This window comes from Narcine bancroftii, chromosome 2, assembly GCF_036971445.1.
Source record: "Narcine bancroftii isolate sNarBan1 chromosome 2, sNarBan1.hap1, whole genome shotgun sequence".
In the NCBI taxonomy this organism is placed as follows: domain Eukaryota; kingdom Metazoa; phylum Chordata; class Chondrichthyes; order Torpediniformes; family Narcinidae; genus Narcine; species Narcine bancroftii.
The window spans coordinates 22621729-22642627 of record NC_091470.1 but is presented as its reverse complement, the minus strand read 5'-3'; positions in this window follow the sequence as shown (position 1 = coordinate 22642627).

Here is a 20899-nt window from a genome sequence, read left to right as displayed (position 1 = left end):
TCTGCTTCTCCTTCTCAAACGGGGTGGGGCAGGTTCTCCCTGTTTTCTGATGCCCTGCGCCAGTTCCTGGGGTCGGCAACACTTCAAGGCTGATGCCACCTTGGGCTCATGGTCGCGGGGTTTTAAAATAAAACTCCACTGGTTAATTCAACAGGCCCGTTTAAAGCCTGTACGGAGCTGTCTCTAGTAGAACTGGGCAGTAGGACCCTGCAGGGGTGCACTGTGTCTGCTCCCCACTCCCCCCCCCACCCCCCCCCCCCGGGTCCGCTTCAGTGGCAGCGTTGCCATTACATCAGCTCTGGCACCACTGCTGTCTTATTTTCAACATATTTCCTTAAATTATTAGAATGTTTCCATCAGTTTAGAGAGTGGAAGTAGAGATCTTTAAGGCTGTGGACAACTTTATTGAATGTAAATGAGTGACATTATTTATTTTAAGGAAAAAAATATATATGTAGGGATGGTAAAACCAGTATTTTGCTTTTGATTTTTAATTGGAAAATGCAACCCCAAAAGATGAAGTTGTTGCTGAACCACCGCCACAGCCAACCCATGGGAATCAATTATCATCACGGCTAATGGTTATAATTTGCATTCCAGGCAGGGAATTTTCACTCAACAGCAGCGCAGATTAAGAATCCAGGCAGGAAAGCCCATGCCCCCAAAGAATTTCCATCCCTTAGATTTTAAAAAAAATTGATGTGCTGTAGAACCATCAACCACACTTGACAACAATTTCTCGAACTCCTGTTCTCAATTTCCAGGGAGTGTGTGAAGTCCAAAGAGAGCACCAGTTCTTAAAACTTTATTCACAGCAATTTATAACTGGGAGCACAGTAGAAACTCAAATTATAGCATTCACTTGCAGTAGGCCAACAAGAAAGCCACATGGATGGCAGACTGCAGAACTATTGCAACTAATATCTTTGACGTAACTCACTGGGCAATTGTTCCCTTGTCTCCAAATATAAGAGATGAAATCACATAATTTTTCAATCCAGTGACAGTTCGTGGTTTACCATTGAGTATATGCCCAGAACATATACTAAAGTTACACACTTGTTCAATTAATAACATCCATTATCTATTACGTTCCAAGTCAATAATTTAACAATAACGGTACTCTGGAGACATCAGAAGGCCATACTGAGTTTAGACTCTGGTACTGTGTTAAGCTTCACATTGTCACCTTGTTATTTTTTCCACTGATATTAGAGCAAACTATCTCCTAAACTACATGGTTATTGAATCTTAGTGTGGAAGTGTATATAAAAGAATATCCAAGGATATAAAACGAAGCAATGAGATTGCCGAGTGTTGATCTATAAAAGAGGCAGATCTCCAGTCTCTGCCATTGAGTAAGAAGATGGCAGATCTCATGCCTTCACTGCTTTTCCACTTGATTGGATTATGTCGGAATCTGTTTGTATTTGTCATTTTCAGCCTTGAATAAATGCATTCAACATCTTCTGAAGCAGACAATTCTCAAATTAGGTTCAGGCTATTTGATGCACAATATGAAATATACTGGGAAAGTTGGTATTTTGTGGCACCTGTGCCTCTTTCCTGATGACAGCAGCGAGAATAGAGCATGTCCTGTGTGGTGTGGATCCTTGATGATTGCTTCCAGTCTCCGATGGCAGCGTTCCATGTAGATTTTCTCACTAGTGGGGAGAGTTTTGGTTAATGTACTGGGCTGTGCCCACTACATTTTCCAGGGCTTTCTGCTCAGAGGTATTGGTGCTCCCATACCAGGCCAGTCAGCACACTTTTCACCACGCATCTGTAGAAGTTTACCAAGGTTTCCGACATCAAACCGAACCTCCACAAACTCCTGAGGAAAGTCGAGCCGCTGACGTGCTTTCTTTATGATGGCGTTAATATGTTGGGTCCTTCGAGATAGTGACTCCAAGAGATTTAAATTTGCTCACTCTCTCCACCACTGATCCCTAATGATCACTGGATCATACACCCCCCGGTTTTCCCTTCCTGAGGTCTACAATTGGCTCCTTGATTTTGGTGACACTGAGTGAAAGGTTGTGATTCAGCTATTAAATGAGGCAACCAGAAATGAGCACACAATATTCCAAGTGTGCTCTAACTATAGTTGTTTTAGAGATGCAACATTACCTCATGAAATTCTTAAGCAAACAGACTAACCGGTTATCTCCAAAGCTGTGCAAAGAGCACCATTTGCAGAGTTTCGGATTTCAATCTAATACCAAGGGCAGCCCTGTTATGGGATCATTTGAAAGTCTGAGTGCTGCAGGGAAGAAGCTGTCTTTAAGCCTGTTGGTGCGCGTTTAATCCTTGCGTGCATTAAGTGCATGTTGACGCACTCTTAAGCCTTCTTCCAGACGGGAAGAGGAATTCCATGATTTACAATCCCCTGAGCAAAGAAGTTTCTCCTCATTTTCTTGAATTGCAGAACCCTGCTCCAAGATACTAGTCTCAAGCACCGAAAGATTTGGCACAGAAGAGCATCATTTGACTGTTCACATCAGTGGTGGCTCTTGGAAAGAATCATTAGTTTGTCTTGCTTTCCCCCCATGGTCATACAAATTGTTCCTTTATAATATATAAACAATTAATTTTTAGATTGTAATTCATTGCTTGGCATAGAAATCTTGACACAGTTTGTTGAGTTGAAATTTAAATTTTACATTTAAATTTTAAAAAATTTAAATTTAGACATAACAGGCCCTTTTGGCCCACGAGCCCGTGTCGTCCAATTACATCCAAACGACTGACAATCCTGGTACATTTTTGAAGGGTGGGAGGAAACCAGAGCCCCCAGGGAAAAGTCATGGGGAAAATGTACAAACTCCTTACAGACAGTTAAGTCTCACTCGCTGGTACTGTAACAGCGCAGAGATTTTTAAAGGAAAAAATAATGTGTATTTTAAATGGAGATTTTACACAAGATTATAAGAAGAGTGAAGGGTAATGGAACCAATTGTGTACTATACCTTCACACAGATTGCCTGGATATGATAGAATTGTAGAATGATGGAACCATTTAGATCACTGAGTCTATGCCAGATTCTTTGCAGTTAACTTTTATGGCTCACTTTGGGAAAGAGTTATTTTGTTTATCCATTCACTGACGTGTGCTTTACTGTCAAAACTGGCATTTATTTTCCCTAAATGCCCCTAATTTGATGCAGTTAACTCAGCCACATTAATGCATCTGGAGTTAAGGGACAAGTCAGATCAGGCAAAGACAACAAACTTCATTTTGAGAATGTCATGAATGGACCAAATTGGTTTTGTACAACAATCTGGAAGCTCCTAGATGACCATTACTGATATTGATCTTTCTTTAAATTCCTAATGTATTTAGTTACGAGAATTTGTATTTTCTAGTGGACCTGCTGGTACCCTAACTCAGAAACCTGGACCAATGCTGGAAAGAGATACAGGAGTATCAGTGTCAGATCCACCAGGCAGAGAAACTCCTTCTGAGACTTAACTATTTATTAAACAATATTTATTTTCATATATATGTATACGTATTGTTTGCCTCTGTGCCTTATGTCCAGATGTGTGTTGCATGTTTCTGCACCGAGGACCAGAAAACGCTGTTTCTTCAAGTTTTACCTGTACAATCGGATGGCAATAATAAGCTTGAATTTGAATCTGAAGGTCTATGACAATTCTAAATATGATGCCCACACAACAGGATTTCAGAGTTAAAGATGGAATCACATCCTGAGTTTGGAGGCCCCTGTCCTCCCATGTATTTTTCTTTTAGATTCTGTAGCAGTGAATGGTGCTTAATGTTTAGACCCCATTCATACAATGTTTAATGTGAACTTATTGTCATATACATAAATATAATGTACAAAATTTTTTACTTGCTGCAGCCACACAAGATACACCAAATACAAAAGTAAAAATTTAAATGATGATAAATCCAAGACAGAAAAATAGATAATAAATATCAAAGGATAGAGAAATAAATAAATAAATATAATGAAACCCTTGTTATATGGCACCCATGGGGATTGGTAGGTGCTGGATAAGTGAATTTTATGGTTGCTTGATGTTGCATGATTGGCAAACTAACGGCAAGGTGCACCAATTACAAACTTCTGCCTTTTTTTACAAGATCACAAGATAAAAGAGCCATTCAGTCCATCGAGTCTGCTTTGCAAATCCACCTTGAGCTAAATCGTTCTACTTCCAAGTTCTGGACTTTTGCCCATATCCCTTGAGACCCTGATGAATTAGATACCTATCAATCTCCTCCTTAAACTCCCCCAATGATCGGGTCTCCACAGCCTTATGTAGCAATGAATTCCACAAATCCATGACCCTCTAGCTAAAGAAATTTTAAATGGGTACCTTCTAATTCTAAGATTGTGCCCTCTTGTCCTGGATTCACCCACCAAGGGAAACATTTTATCTACATCTACTCTGTCCAATGCTTTCATCATTCAAAATGTTTCGATGAGATCCCTCTCATTCTTCTATACTCCATTTATTTTTGGCATTTTTTTTGTTGATTGCTTGAGGTTGCTGGCTGCTTGAATTCCAGATAACAGGGGTTTTACTGTATCCACACTTGCAGTTTGTGCAAGAACCAAAGGTTTTGCTGCTCTGAAGTAGTTTATGATTAGGATTAGAGTAGAATGCCTGAGAGACTTGGATAAGAGCTATTCTGGACCCTAGAGGTGCTGGACTTCAGGATTCTGTACCTTTTGCCTGAAGGGGGGTATGAGAAGAGACTGTGACCAGGGTGATGGGAATCCTTCTGATGTTGGCAGACCCTGGGACATTGATGCTCTCAATGGTCAAGAGGTTAGCGCCATGATGGACTTGGCTGGGTTTGCTGCTTGTGTGTTCCTGGGCATTCAAGTTTCCAAGCCAGGTCATTATGAAACCAGTCAATATGCTTTCCACAGAGCACCTGTAGAAGGTTGAAAGAGCATTTGATAACATGCCCAATCTCCTCAAACTTCTTAGAAAGAAGAAGCATTGGGCATTCCTTCATCACAGTTGTATCAAGGAGAGGTCTTCTGATATGTAGACTCCTCAGAAAACTTGAAGCTCTCACCACCACGGTCCGGTCAACGAAGATGGGTGTGTGGTCCCTTAGCCTCCTTGCCTAATGTTCACAATAAGCTGACTTTAACAGCAAGGTTATATTTCTGATACATCGTATGGGAGATTGGGATCTGGAGCTCAGTTTGCCGAAGGTTTAGACTGGACTCTGTGTGGCTGCGGGAGTGCTGGAGGCGAATCCATGGACACTCGGTGGCTCTGGGACGGGGGGGGTGGGGGGGGGGTGGCGGTGGAGGGGAGGGGTGGTGGGAATCTCTTTTGCTGCTTTTGCTCAGGCGCTTCAGACAATTTCTGCCAATGGCAAATCGGTCTGTCTTACAGAAAGCAAAAGCTATTTTGTATAATATGACACTGTTTTTATCATGTGACAATAAATTGAATCTTGAATCTTCATGTTCTTGATCTCCACCCTACATTCTGACTCGCCATTTCAGGTTTCTTGGCCAACAACGGGGGTGTTGACAGCAAATTTATAGATTACGTTGCAGTTGAACATGATGGTGTAATCATTAGTGTAGAGGCAACAGAGTAAGGGAACTAAGTGCAATATCTTGAGGTTGCATTGGGAAAGAACACATTGTGGCTGAATGAAACAATGGAACATGTCCAGTTTAATCAGAGAAGCTCACATTGGCATCCGACTGTCCAAGTCATGATGCCACATTTCTGGATCTCATTCACAGAGCCAAGTTAATTTCTAATCAACATCTCTGTCATCCCAGAGACTAACGAGGAGCTATCCCTCTCATCTCCGGGTTGTGGCTGATCGGAACTTCCTGTTCAGCTCTGAAGACAAATTTGTTGGTCCTTTTATGTGGTCCCCAGTCCGCTGCGTCCTCTAATCTGCAAAACTGTGTTGGGGGGGCAGCGGGGGTGAGGGTGGGGGTAGTGGTGGAGCTTCCAAAAGTCACAGTTCTCCCAAGGTTTGGCAGCCAGCACAGGATTGTCTGTGAAAAGAAGACTTGCATTATTTCACTCTGCAACTGGTCCACATACATTAATTACAATTAACATTACAATATTTTCTTTTTTTTTAATCTTAGTTGCTTTCAAAATAAAACAAAGAAATAACCTATGAATAACATATGATTTTGTACATTTTTAAGGGGAATTATAGATTTTTAAGAAATGATGGACATTACAATTAACAATATTGCTGTAAGACAGACCGATTCGCCATTGGCAGAAAGTGCCTGAACCGCCTCTTCAATCAGAGCAAACCCACCCCAGAGCCACCGAGTGTCCATGGATTCGCCTCCAGCGCTCCCGCAGCCACACAGAGCCCAGTCTAAACCTTCGGCCACCCGAGTTCCAGATCCCAACCTCCCATACGATTAGGAAGCATTCAGCTTGGGCGTGATGCGTCAGAAATATAACCTTGCTGTTGAAATCAATTGTTGTGCTCAAAAGATGGCAGACACTTTTATATAAGGATTCTGCTCATCTTTTTCTCAATGTTTTGAGCTCCTCACATGTCAATTTGCTAACTTTGGTTCAATAAATAGTTACATTAATTTTTGAATTTAGACCTACGACGCAGTAACAGGCCATTTTGGCCCACGAGTCTGTGCCACGGAATTTACACCCAATGGTAAATTTCGAACGGTGGGAGGAAGCCGGAGCACTCGGGGAAAACCCATTCAGACTCCCTACAGACAGCGCAGGATTTGAACCCTGGTCCAGATCTCCAGATTTGTCTGGACTATGGTGCACATACATACCCACGCAATGCACATAATATACTGATCACTTGCTGGAGTCAGTCACAATGGCGTCAAATGTAAGGGAAACAGGTCTATTATTGAAGTGCATTGCACTAGCTCCATGTGTATTAGCCAACATAATTGGCAAGTGCATTTCCACTAGGGGCAATTACTTTGATCTCAATCATGTCCAATAATTCCAATAAACTAAGAGAGCTTAATGATATAACATATCAACAGCATCTCTGCATGCTGTGATAGAAGAGCCAATTATATTTTCCCATGTTTTTGACATTCCAGTCTGAAGCCAAGATTTTGCCAGTTAATTTGCTCAGAGCACAGCCTTTATGGATGTCTAATATTGTGGGAATTATTGGCTGGTAGAAGATTGGGTCCAAAATTGGCACAGTGATACGAAGCAGAGGCCAAATTTGGAATATTGTGTGGCGTTCTGGTCCCCAAATTATAGGAAGGATATCAATAAGGTAGAGAGGGTGCAGAGAAGATTTACTAAAATGTCACCTGGATTGCAGAATCTAGAACACAAAGAATGATTGAGTAGACTGAGTCTTTATTCATTGGAGCATAGAAGGTTGAGAGGGGTTTTGATAGAGGTATTTAAAATGATGAGGGGGATAGATGGAGTAGAAGTGAATAGGCTCTTCCCCTTGAGGGTAAGTGAGATTGGAACGAGAGTTCATGAGTTAAGGGTTTAGAAGTAACAAGAGAGAGTGGCGGCTGAGTGGAACGACCTTCAGGAAGAGATGGTTGCAGCAGGGTCAATTTTGTCATTTAAGGAAAAGTTGGATGGGTGCATGGATGTGAGAGGATTGGAGGGTTATTGTCACGGAGAACATAAGTGAGATCAGAGGAGATCACTTAAGTCGGTGCAGACTAGAGTGGCTGAGATTTTCCGCACCGTAATTGTTATATGGTTATTTTGTGACGAGACAGGAGTTACTGGTGGACTTCGGTACTGAGTCCTAACTTTTTATATGGGAGTTGGAAATAAACATAGGGGGGAGTTCTGAAGTAGCTGTGTGGTTGAAAGTAATCAAGAAGGCTCTGATTTCAGGAAGGTAACGTTCTGTGGAGTTGGGCAGAAAAGTGGCAAATAAAGTTTAATCCAGGAAAGGGTAATGCTTTTGTGGGTGTTCATCAAAGCAAGGGAGTTCACAATAAATGGAAGGAAACCCGAGACTACGGAGGAACTGAAGGATGTTGGACTTGTTGGCCACAGATCTTCAAATATTGCAGAATAGTTTAATGTGGTTAACAAAAGTAAATAGCTATTTTTAGTGATTTGAAAAGGCATAGAATAAAGAACAGTGTTGGAGTGTACACTAACAAACTGTGTAGTTTTGATCAACACATTAGAGGAAAGCTGCATTTGCACTGAATAAAAGCTCTCACAACTGGAGGGGGATCAAATGTTTTATTAGCTTATAATTAAGGATAGGGTTTCACAATGGCCTTCAGAAGGGTTCTGGGTTTAGGCAGGAAACCAGGGTTATAAGTGAGCAGATGGGGGTAGAGCTGGGAGGCAGGGCCAGCCAACAGCTCAACACCCGACCAGTGAATCCCAGTTCACTGCAAGGGGACAATTAATATTTACCAGCATGAATGAAATTGTTTATTATTATGTGTAAAGTGATTCTGAATATAAAGCCATGCTTAGTGTGCTGTCCAGGCAAGTCATCCCCATTTAGCAGGTAGCAACAAATTAACAAGCGAGAGCGTAGGGAGTAATGTTACAGAAGGTTAAATTGTGCAGGGTCCGGAGATAAATACAAAAGCAGTGCAGGATATCGATACAAGTAGAGTTAAATTTTTTATTTACAACATGGTAGACACTAATTCTGACCATTTAAATCCATGCCATTCAATTACACCCAAATTAACCTATAACCTCATACATTATGGAGGGTTGGAGGAAACTGGAACACTCAGGGGAAATCCATGCGGACCCGGGGAGAACATACAAATTGCTTACAGATAGCACTGAATTCAAACCTGAGTCACTGGCATCGTAATAACATCGTACTAACAGCTATGGGTACGTTGGCAAAATTGGAACATCTTAAATGAGGAAAGATTGAATAAGCTGTGTTCTTTTTTTTAAATTGAAAACACAGGAAGACTTGACATGTATAAAATTATGAAGGACTGCTACAAAAAGTAAATTAGAAGGACCCATTTCCTGCACTGAAGGGTTGCCGCAATGGGGCCAATTAGATTTGGAATAATTAAAAGTATTAAAGGCTGACTGGAAAAAAAAATGATTTCAGCTTGAAATTCAGCCAGAAAAGGTGATGGAGGCAGAGATTCTCATTATCTTTAGAGAACACTTAGATGGGTACTTGAAGAGGGCGCGCAAAAATCATTGAGGACCCCTTCCACCCTGCACACAGCATCTTTCAGCATCTCCCGTCAGGGAAGAGATGCAGGACCCTCAGAGCCAGCACCACCAGGCTGAGGAACAGCTTCTTCCCACGGGCAGTGAGAACCCTGAACGACAATGACCAAAGGAACTGCTGACAATAACCATCCAAGACTCTCATATCCAGGAAACAATATTCATTTATTTGCCTACCTGAATATTTGTCCTGCATGTGTATTGTTTATCTGTATGTGTGCTTAAGTGTGCTTGTGTGTCTGCGTGCTTTGCACTGAGGACTGGAAAACACTGCTTTGTCGGGTTGTCCTTGTGCAATCAGATGTCAATAAACTTGACTAAGAGTTGGTGCCTGGAGTCTACAGACTCAGTACTGGAAGGTAGGATTAGGTTGGGTAGTTCGGATTTCAACGTGTGTGAACACATTATGTTGAACGACTTCCTTCCATAGTGTAAACCTCTATGATAAATAGCAACAAGGTGAAACGTCTTGTGCCATGAAAAGACGTTAAATTTAGTTTACATACCTTTAGACTAAACATGAAGAGGTTAGGTTTGCGGAGGACCGGTCTTTGGTTCAGACTCAGCCAAAGGCACACGAGCAAAGCCAATTTAAGCTTTGACCTCTCCAGTACCTGGGACATGAGCAACAGATACTGTTAGAACCCCCAGACAGTTCACTCAAATGGTAACGTCAATGATAGGTAATAAACCGATCCACATTGAATTAAAAAATGGACCGAATATCTGATTCGGCTGTCTGCTGAGGATGCCTCAAAAGGCGATGAAGTGACTAGTCTATCCAGATCTGGAGCAGTTTAAACCAGCGAATTGAATGGATTTGATTTGGTTCAGTTCACACTTGAAGGAATCTCACCCTATTTTTTCTGTTTTACTGTTTGATCAATTATTTCACTGTCTATTTCTTCTTTATAGTCTAACAGTCTGAGCAGCTGAGCCTGACTCAATACCTGGGTCTCCTCCAAGGGTTGACACATTCCATATGTGGGTCTAGCATTGTATATTTCAACACAATCAGGAGGATTTTAATTACTGGGTCAGGTTGATCTCGAACAGAAATAATATTGCTTTGAAATTGAGCCACCTATAGATAGCCACTGTGGTCAAGGATATTCTGTTACACTGGGGACCTTTGGAGATTTTATACTTAGGTTTATCGCGATCACTCGGAGATTAGAAAATGCTGTTACGTCTGTGAGCGGATTCATTCTGTATGAGTAAACCCACCCACCTAACATCGCCGACCTCCACAGGGAAAAAAAAGAAATCCCATTTGACTATAATTCAGCTTAACACTTCAGTGGCTCGGTCCACGTTTATGACTCAGTAGGAAGCCATTCAGCCCATCATGCTAGTACTGGACCAAAAGGAATCACTAAGCCTAATCTCACCTTCCAACACCCCAACTGTCACTTGGACGAAGGGTAACTTCTTTCGCGATCACCTCTTCATCTTTAATGCATGACCTTGGGTGCAGGAATATGGCGCGGTTAGCACAACGCCCTTACTATGCCAGTGCCCCGTGTTCGAATCTGGCGCTGTCCATAAGGAGTTTGTACGTTCTCCCTGTGTCTGTGTCGATTTCCTCTGGGTGCTCCAGTTTCTTTCCACCCTTCAAAAATGTCTGGGTGTTATAGGCATATTTGAGTGGCTGAAAGGACCTGTTACCATCTAAAAATTAATATATATTGAAAAAAATTAAAAATTATCTCATTCACAATTCTTAATCATTTTGACCTGCTGTAATCTATGCATCAGCCTCCAAATATATTCACCTCCTGTTAAAGGCAGAATTATAATTATTTACTACCTATATCCTGTGTTTTATGATTGTCCGCGGATAGTTAAGGACATCACAGGGTCATGCACACAGAGGGAGCAAAGTCAACCTGGGTCCTTCTGCAGGAGGCTGATGTACCAGTGTAACATTTTCGTAACCTATGCAATATTACTTTCCTCCTCTGAAGTTAATAGGTAAGAACATTAAACAGGATGTAAACACATGGACCAACTCTCCCAAACTGCAATAGATGACAAATATAGAAAATGTGTTACAAAGTCAGTGATCTGCCTTGAAGTGTTGACATGGGTTCTTTGCCATTGTAAGGTAAAACATCATGAGATGGGAATGTGTAAGGAGTTACCCTGTACAGGGCTGTAACAAGATGTGAATGCATCCTTGTACTTACAAGATAAGAGAGACATTGATGGATTGAGAGGCAGGGAGCTAGCAGGGAAAGGATAGCAACAGTTTTAGTCATTGGACAAGTAATGATATGATGATGTTCTAAGCACGTATCCAAGGGTATAAAAAATCACCATTTTGCTGATAACGGCAGAATGCATTCTCCGACTAACATTGTTAGTTGCAAGTGTTACAATCCGGTAATAAAGAACAAAGAACCCTGATTTCGACTCAGTCTGGTGTTTGTCTCACTCATTCATGAACAAAGCAGACCTAACACCATACACACTAACTTTTTCCATCTCGTCTGAATGACAGCCCTCACTCAGCACTCAGCTTCAGGATACATCTGGGGCTTTAACCCACAATGGCCAGAATGCTACTCCATAAGACCATTCGGCCCATCGGGTCTGTTCCAGCATTTCGTCGTGAGCTGATCCATTCTTTCACTCAGCGCCACGGCCTTCTCCCCATAACCTTTGATACCTGACTATTCAGATACCTATTAATCTCTTCTGCATTCTCCACCAATTCAGGAACCCCATCTGCCTGCATAGAACAGAGCTGTGATTACCCTACCCACTGATGGCATGAACACGAGTGGGTGGGTTATAGGAAAAAAAACGAACACGTTCACCATTTACACCATTGTAAGAAAGTATAGGTGTGAGGTAGGGAAAAAAAATTAGATTGTTGTGAAGCAGATTTGCATGGGTCAGCACAACATCGAGGGCTGAAGGGCCTGTACTGTTCTAGATTTTATGTGCACTTTCAGCCTTTCAGCCAAATATTAAATTGAAGTGGTTTCCATAAACATTATTTCTTTAACCTATGGAATAAGGTTAAAGAAATCTCACTCACATTGAGAAGCAGCTGCGGTTGTTTATCACTATTTTACAACAGGAAAGACGAAATCATGGTGTACTAATTATAAGGCAGGGGCCCAAACCCATCCATCTCTCTTCATGAAAACATAGGGTCCAGTTATCAAACATGTAAAGTAGATTTAACAGAGCAAGAGTCAAGTACAATTTAGAAAACCCACATCAGGATAAAGACCACGGATAAATGACTTAATATGTCACCCATTGAGGTTGAGGTGAAGAAATGATTGAACACAGGAGCTGACTGCAGAGCTGAAACTGATTTAAATTTGCAGGCATAATTTGTAGTGATCAAACTTGAACTAGTGGCATTTCCTCTAAAACCAAGAACTTTTTTGTCGGGCTTCATTTCAAAAATCAAAATGTCAAGATAAATAATGGAAAATTTTAAATTTGTTTTGTCTTGTTGGATGACTTAGGCTGAATATTCTTTTTTTCGTTTTGATGATAAATACCAATGATGTCAGTGGAGTTGGAAGGTTTGATAGTTTGAAGGCACATTTTTAGATGAACAGCCTCTCTCTTTCCCACTTTCCAGATTCCTGACATGGTCACTGCTTAGCTAAGTATTCATGTCGTGGTCCCGTTGATGTCATCTGCATCCCATAATTAAAGAAAATGTCTTTAATCAAAGCAGGGTGCTGACATTTAATAAATATATTAAGAAGTGTGATAAAAGCGCTTGATGGGGCTGCTGCGTGAAAATTTGGATTTTAACAAGTGAGATGACAAGATCACAAGCCTTTCTGTAGGTCTTTGCTCTTTGTGAAACAGAATGGCGAAGGCACGTGGCCAGAGGTCGAGAAAGTATATTGGAAAGGCTTCCTATCTGGTTCCTTCACAGTGGAGGAACACAGGATTACAGTCTACTTGGCCTTGCTGACCAAGTTCTCTCCCTGTAGTGTGGAGGGTCATGTGACCTAGCGGGAACCTGGTCAGGAGCCACAACATCTGCCAGTCAAGATGAAGACCACCCACCTTGCCATTGGTCCCTTTGAAGAAATGTACACCTCACCGCTGGCTCCTTTAATCACCTGCCCCCTCTCGCCGTCTGGGGGTATAAAGCACAACATGTGGAGCAGCCGGGTCTCTTTTCACCTGTAAATGAAGCCAAGCTCCACTCTAGGTCATGAGCCAAATGACTCTGGAGAGGTTTCTACGCTGCGGATGCTTTCTACACCCGAGTCAACCATTAGCACTTCCATGTCCCCTGGTGATCCTCTCCTCTCTGTAACCCAGGATGACGTGCTGTCTGCCTTCCGGAGAATGAATCCAAAGGAAGCATCCAGTCTGGATGGAGTACCTGGTCAAGTGATAAAATTCTGTGCTGGCCCACTTGCCAATGCGTTCACAGATATCTTAAACATTTCACTCTGAACATGGTACCCATTTGTATCATACTGGTGTCCAAGATGAGTGTAGTAACCTGCCTAAATGACTATTGACCAGTGGCCCTCACATCAACAGTGATGAAGTGTTTTTAAAGGTTGGTGTTGAAGCAGATCAGCTCCAGTCTGAGCGGCGACATGGTTCTGTTCCAATTCACTTATCATAGCAACAGGTCTACGACAGATGCCACTTCACTGGCTCTACACAAAGTCCTGGAATGCCTGGACAGCAAAGATGCATACATGATTTTTATCACTGTATTTCTGCATTTAACACCATCATCCCCTCAAAACTGATCACCAGACTCCAAGACCTGGCACTTAACATCCCGCTGTGTAATTGGATCCTGGATTTCCTCACCTCCAGATCACCATCTGTGAGGATTGGTAAGAACATCTCCACCATCTCCATCAGTACCAGAGCACCACAGGGCTGTGTACTTAGCCCCCTGCTCTACTCACTTTACACGAGCGACTGTGTGACTCGGTACGACCACAACACGGTCTACAAATTCGCTGACGATACCACGGTAGTGAGTTGTTTGAAAGGAGATGATGAGTTAGCATTGAGGAGAGTGATTGAAAATTTGGCTGAATGGTGCATCAACAACAACCTTGTCACCAAAGCCAAGGAGCTGATTGCTGACTTCATTAAGGGAAGACCAGAGATGTATGATGGGTGGGGGGGGGGGGGTGGTGGGGTGGATGTCAGAGGTGGAGATGGTGAGCAAATTTAAGTTCTTGGGAATCACTCTCTCAGAGTCACTATCTTTCCTGGACCCAACACACTAATGGCATCGAAAAGCCCTACAAAAGGTAGTGGACACAGCCCAGGACATCACAGGCAAAACCCTCCGCACAATCGAGAGCATCTACAGGGAACGCTGCCGTTGGAGAGGCAACAGCAATTGTCAAGGATCCACCTCACCCATCACAAGCTCTGTTCTCACTGCTACCATCAGGAAAGAGGTGTAAGTATCACAAGGCTCACACCACCAGGTTCAGGATCAGCTGCTACCCCTCTGCCATCAGGCTCCTCAACAACAAACTCAATCAGGGACTCATTTAAGAACTCTCACTTTTGAATTTTATTAATGATTTTTCTCCGTATTGCATATTCAGTTTGTTTATTTTCTTTATTTGTTTTCATGTATACATTGTGTACATTTTTTTTGCATTACCAGTAAGAGGTCATTTTGCCTGGCCGCAGGACAAAGGAAAGGGTTGTATCATGTATATATTCTGACAATAAATCTGAATCTGAACCTTCGTCTAAATCTGAGAGTCAATTACAAGGTATGTGCCAGTAAAGGATTGGGAGCTTATTGTGGTGGATATGTACAGATCAATTGTAAATTCTTTGGTTTTTTTCCTAACTAATCGAGGTGCTGTACCTGCAGGGGTGGCAGCTAATGTTGTTACATCTTTTTGCTATATTCTCTCAATCACAGTTTGCAGCGTTTGCTGATTGCAAGTATGTCCAATGTGTGTGTATTGCATGTGTGTGTGTGTGTGTGTGTGTGTGTGTGTGTGTGTGTGTGTGTGTGTGTGTGTGTGTGTGTGTGTGTGTGAGTGAGATGGTGGGTGTGTGTGTGTGTGTGTGTGTGTGTGTGTGTGTGTGAAACATAGAAACATAGAAGATAGGAGCAGGAGTAGGTCATTCGACCCTTCGAGCCTGCTCCGCCATTCAACGAGATCATGGCTGATCTTAAAGTTCAGTACCCCGTCCCCGCCTTCTCTCCGTAACCTTTAATACCCTTATACTGAAGAAATAGATCTAATTCCCTCTTAAATAGATTTTAATGAACCTGCCTCTACTGCCCTCTGTGGCAATGAATTCCACAGATTCACCACCCTCTGGGTCAAGAAATTCCTCCTCATCTCGGTCCTAAATGGTTTGCCTATTATCCTCGAACCATGGCCCCGGATTCTGGACTCCCCCACCATTGGAAACATCCCATCTGCATCCATTCTGTCCAGTCCTGCCAGAATTTTATAGGTCTCTATGAGATCCCCTCAAATCTTCTAAACTCCAGCGAGTACAATCCCAATTTGTGCAATCTTTCCTCATAAGTCATTTCTGCCATTCCAGGTATCAGCCTGGTGAATCGCCTCTGCACTCCCTCCATTGCAAGAACATCCTTCCTTAGATAAGGTGACCAAAACTGCACACAATACTCCAGATGGGGTCTCACCAAGGCCCTGTACAGCTGCAGTAAGGTATCCTTGTTCCTAGACTCAAACCCTTTTGATATGAAGGCCAACATACCATTTGCCTTTTTAACCGCCTGCTGTACCTGCATGCTCGCCTTCAGAGACTGATGTACAAGTACCCCTAGGTCTCTCTGCACTTCCCCATCTCTTAATCTTTTGCCATTCAAATAGTAATCTGCCCTCCGGTTTGTATTACCAAAGAGGATAACCTCACATTTATCCATATTGTAGTGCATTTGCCATGTATCTGCCCAGTCCCTCAATTTATCCAAATTACACTGGAGCTTCCTGACCCCCTCTTCCATGCACACAACCCCTCCTAGCTTAGTGTCATCTGCAAATTTGGAGATATTACATCCAATCCCCTCATCCAGATCATTAATGTAAATTGTGAACAGCTGGGGTCCCAGTACAGATTCCTGTGGCACCCCACTGGTCACCGCCTGCCACTCAGAAAATGAGCCGTTTATCCCAACTCTCTGTCTTCTACCTGCCAGCCAGTTCTCAATCCACATCAATACTTTGCCCCCAATCCCATGAGCCTTGATTTTGGAAGCCAGTCGTTTATGCGGGACCTTATCGAAGGCCTTTTGGAAGTCCAGGTACACCACATCCACTGGCTCTCCCCCATCTATTTTACCTGTCACCATCTCAAAGAATTCCAATAGATTTGTCAAGCACGATTTACCTTTTGTAAATCCATGTTGACTCTGTCTGATCCCTTCTCTGCTAGTCATATGTTCCACTATTACATCCTTAATAATGAATTCCATCATTTTGCCCACTACTGATGTAAGGCTCACCGGCCTATAATTCCCTGCTTTTTCTCTACCCCCCTTTTTAAATAGTGGGGTAACATTAGCTATCCTCCAATCCATGGGTACTGATCCTGAGTCTATCAAGTTCTGGAAAATAATTCTTAAAGCATCTGCTATCTGAATGGCCACTTCCTTAAGTACCCTAGGATGTAGATTATCAAACCCTTGGGATTTATCTGACTTCAATCCCATCAATTTCCCCAAGACCATGTCCTTAGAGATACTGATTTCTTTCAGTTCCTCCCTTGCATTAGTCTCTATGTTTCCCAACATCCTTGGGAGGTTATTTGTATCCTCTCTTGTAAAAACAGAACTAAAGTAAGAATTTAATTGGCCTGCCATTTCCTTATTCCCCATTATATATTCCCCTGATTCCGACTGCAAGGGACCTACTCTGGATTTCACCAATCTATTCCTCTTGTCATATTTATAAAAGCTTTTGCAGTTGGTTTTTATATTTGCCGCAAGCTTACTTTCGTAATTTATTTTCGCTCTCTTGATTAATCCCTTTGTCCTCCTTTGCTGCATCTTGAACTGTTCCCAGTCTTCGGATTTGGTACTTTTTTTGGCCAATTGATATGCTCTCTCTTTGGACCCACTGCTGTCTCTAATTTCCCTTGTTATCCACGGTTGAGTCACCTTTTTTGGTTTATCTTTATGCCAAACCGGTATAAACGATTTTTGGAATTTCTCCATTAGATCTGTGAATGCTTTCCATTGTCTATCCACAGTCAACTCCCCCATAAACACCATCCAATCAATCTTACTCAACTCCCGTCTCACACCATCATAATTCTCTTTATTTAAATTCAGGACCATAGTCTTGGTTTTAATTTCATCACTCTCCATGTCGAGTGAGAATTCGATCATATTGTGATCGCTCCTACCCAAAGGGCCTCGTACAAGAAGATTGTTGATTAGCCCCTTATCATTGCATAATACCCAATCTAAAATGGCCTGCTCCCGAGTTGGTTCCTCGACATATTGGTCTAGATAACCGTCCCGTAAACATTCAAGGAATTCCTCCTCCTCAGTATTTTTACTAATGTGGCTAGTCCAATCTATATCACGTGAACATGATCCCTGTGGTGACTTTCCCTTATGGGCAAATAAAGTTCTTTTGCTACAATCAATGTGTTCAGACTCATTGCTTCTTGGACTTTCCAAACCTATTCCTCACATCACACTCCCCAAGCTGGTTCTATTTGCCTCCATTCACCTCATAGCCTTTCCTATCAATGTACCTGTTAAATGTACCTGTTAAACGTCTTTTATATGGGCAACCTCTATCACTTCTTTTGACACCTAATTACACTTACCCATCACCCTCTGTGAAAAAAAAATCATTCACTCAGGTCCCTTTTAAGTTTTCCCTTCTCAGCTTAAATCTATAGCCTCTCATTTTAGATTCCTCTAATCTGGCCATTTATTTTACCTCAAATATGTTTGAGTGAACATTAAGCTATCGCGTCCACCTGAGAAAGCTAGCATTGAAAGTCAAGACAAAGGACAATCAAGGGTGCAATAACCTCTACCCTGACAAGCTCATCCCTTTTCATCTTACAGTCTGCAACATGCTACCTTTCCTGTGTAGATGTGAAGCTAGCTGTCATCCACCAAACTCATTGATTTCCAAATACAGTCAATAACATGCAGCACTTGGGAACTCTCACTCCACCATAGGCCACTAGCCGGGCAACATTGCTTTCCCTCTTCAAGAAGAAATTTCTGCTGACAAGCCATTGGAGAAGATTCGGGCTAGTTCAAGCCTGCTGCCTTACTTAGATCATAGAACACTAGAGTACAGTGCAGGCCCTTTGGCCCTCGATGTTTTGCCGACCTATGTGTTCCTACCAAAATAAACCTAACCTCTCCCTATCTTGTAACTCTCTATTTTTATTTCAACCATGTACCTGTCCCTTAAACATCTCTAATATTTTGGCCTCCACCACCATCCCTGGTGGGGATGGCATTCCCAAAATTCTGTGTAAAAAAAAAATTATCCCTGATGTCTCCCTTAAATTTTCCTCCCCTCACTTTGTACATTTGTCCTCTGGTGTTTGCTACTCCCGTCCTGGGAAAAAAAGGGCCCTGGCAGTCTACCTCTCAGAATCTTGTAGACCTCTATTAAGTCACCTCTCAACCTTCTTTACTCAAAAGAGAAAACCCCTTAGTCTTCTAACCTCATAAGATCTATTTTCTAATCCAGGAAACGTCATGGTAAATCTCCTCTGCACCCTCTCCATAGTTTCCACATCCTTCCAATAATGAGGTGACCAGAACTGAACTCAATGCTCTAATTCTCTAATTCACCAGAGATTTGTAGAGTTGCAACATGACCTCTTAGCTCTTGAACTCAATCCCCTGACTAATGAAGCCCAGTATCCCGTATGCCTTCTTAACTGTCCTATTAATCTGTTTGGCCATCCTGAGAGATCTATGGATTTGAACTCAAGATCCCTCTGTTCTTCCATACTGTTAAGTATCCCACCATTAACCCTGTACTCAGCCTTCACCAATACAATCTGCTGCTTCTACACTGCACTGTCCATAACGGCTAAGCCAATGGTTCACAACCTTTTTTTCCCACTCACAATACCACCTCAAGTAATCCTTTGCAAACTACGGAGCACCTACAACATAGGTGTTCTGTGGTTTGTAAGGGATTACTTAAAGTGGTGTGTGAATAGATTAAAAAAAGGTTGAGAACCACTGGGATAAACTCTACTCAGACTGGAGGTCCAGCAAGATGCAAACTATATTTCATACTGTCGATAACTACCGCTGATAAAATTTCAGCATTGATTTACAAGAGCCTCTCGCCCTCGGAAGATGCTTTAGCATAGCCTGACTGAGCCCACATGCAAACTAACCACGGGGAAATAATTGTCCTCATGTCATAAATTCAAGCTCATCCATGGGAGCTGAACACATAAATCTCTGTTGACCACCTGGTGCAGTATGATACTGCAGGCACATTGCAGTACGATGTCTATTAGAGATGTCACCAATTGGTTTAGATATTAAACAAAGTCAGGGCAATTGGATGACCATATGTGAAGGTAGTATGACTAAATTAGTAAATATAAGATATAGATTGGTTCATTATAATTTTATACATCAGCTCTATTTGACTCCTGAGAAGTTGAAGAAATTTGAATTTATTTCTTCTGATTTGTGTTTTCGATGCCATAAATAAGTTGGTTCTTTTTTACATTCTGTTTGGTCATGTGAGACAGTGAAACCTTTTTGGATTAGAGATATGAAATTTTTAGAAGGTTTATTTGAATTCAAAATTTCACTTGATCCTGTGGTATTTTTTATTGGGTTATATTAAAAAAACCGAGTTTGGAATTAAAATTAGAAAAGTTTCAAATTGCGTTTTTAAGATTAGCACTAGCTGTGACGAGAAAATGTTTGGCTATTACCTGATTTAAGTATCCAACGATGGCATGCGGAAATGAGGACTTGTAATTCGCTGGAAAAGATAACGTATAATTTACGAAATAATTATTCCTTTTTTGTTAAGGTCCAGAGCCCGTATATGAAATATATGGGCTTAAATATGTAGTAGTTTTTATTCTCTCTCTTTGTTGGGGTGGTGACATCGGTTGGTTGTTATATGTATTGATCTCTTTCTTTCTTTTTCTTTGGGATAGTTAGAGGGGGGTGGGGATGGGGGCGCAGGAAAGGGGAGATATAGGGGAGAAAATATTTTGTATATTTGCATTTTGTTTTTGATTGTAGGCTTTATTTTGAATAATAAATAAAATCTACAAAAAAAGTCTTTGCAGTTGGAAATGCAGCAAGGAAATGTTTCTGATACTGGGGCCAATAACTACTTGCTAATCAACATCTTAACAACAGCTAATCTTGCCATTTATCACATTGCTTCTATTGGGATCTTGCTGTGTGCAAGTTAACTGCCATGTTTTCAGTATTGGTGTGACTATATTTCCAAATGCATATAGAATCTGTTAAAAGGGCATGAAAGGTACCAGTCATTTCTTTTTCTATTTTTTTACCAAAGTGGATTTGGTAGGTTGTAAGGAAAATGAGGAAATACATGACCTATTATTGAACGTCAAATATTATGATCTCAGGTTGTCCCAAAGCCAATTTGCCTTGAATGAAGTAGTTTTTGAATGGTAGCCCTGATTGCAAAGTCGGAAGGGAGGCAATTAATCTGTTCAAGATAAAGCCCCTCAAGCCACAATGAAATAG